The 1006-nt window shown below is 54.7% G+C and overlaps 1 pseudogene; it reads right to left on the reverse strand.

The window, feature by feature from the left end:
* Positions 1 to 623, reverse strand: part of LOC105740953 — a 32356-nt pseudogene extending 31733 nt beyond the window's left edge.
* Between the last annotated feature and the right edge of the window lie 383 nt (positions 624 to 1006).

The raw sequence follows: 1006 nt of genomic DNA on the forward strand, positions 1-1006 counted from the left end.
TCCGGAGGTTCCCAGAACACCACAAAATTCCTACTCGGGGTGCGGGGAGCGGAGGTGCTGCGGAGTGGTGGGGGGCAGCCCAAGTGGGTGGGAGAGGGTCCGGCCCACGCTGCGCCTGGGCTGGGACTGGTCCCACCGGCGCAGGGTAGCAGGTAGCTCTCCACACACTCACCGGACCTGGGCTAGGACTGGGTCTGAGGGTTCCCGGAAGTCGGCAGAAATTCCTATTCGGTGGGCGGGGTGGGGGAGGTACGGCGGAGTGATGGGGGATGGCCCAAGGGAGTGGGAGAGGTCCGGCCCACGCTGCACCTGGGCTGGGACTGGTCCCCTCCCCCCCAGCGCAGGGTAGCAGGAAGCTCTCCACACACTCACCGGACCTGGGCTAGGACTGGGTCTGGGGGTTCCCGGAAGTGGGCAGAAATTCCTACTCTTATCATTTTCTTGATTTCTTCTTTCTTGGGCTCAAAGCCCAGGGCTCTCATTGTCACCTTTAGCTCCTTTACATTGATGGTCCCAGTGACATCTGCATCAAAGAGATCAAAAGCTTCCCAGATTTTCTGTTTCTGCTCTTCAGTCAGCTCTGGCTTAGGATTCAGCCTTTTTCTCGGAGCACATGATACCATGTTATGTACTGGGCTGTCTTTAACTTCATTACCAACCTTCCCTTCAGAGAGTGTTTACTGTGTGATCATTATGTAGTAGGTGCACAGACAAGCTGGCAACCTAGTGAGAATTGCCTGCTGACATTTTTGCAGGACTTTCCATTCTTGAGAAACATTTGTTGAATGAGAGAATGAAAACCCTGTGTGATGATGCAGGGATGGGGTGGGGTGGGGTACAATGAGTGCTGCAGAGTGTGGTCCAGAGCTCCCCCAATGACTCACATGCTTTGGCTTCCAATATATGTCAGTCAGCTTAGTCTCTCTCCAGAAGTTGCCTACGGTGGAGGAAGCCTCACTAAGGTCATTCCTCTCCTCCAAAGGCAGCCTTTGACCAGACAATGAAA

This window comes from Octodon degus, unplaced genomic scaffold (assembly GCF_000260255.1).
Source record: "Octodon degus isolate 3935 unplaced genomic scaffold, OctDeg1.0 scaffold00245, whole genome shotgun sequence".
Classification (NCBI taxonomy): Eukaryota; Metazoa; Chordata; class Mammalia; order Rodentia; family Octodontidae; genus Octodon; species Octodon degus.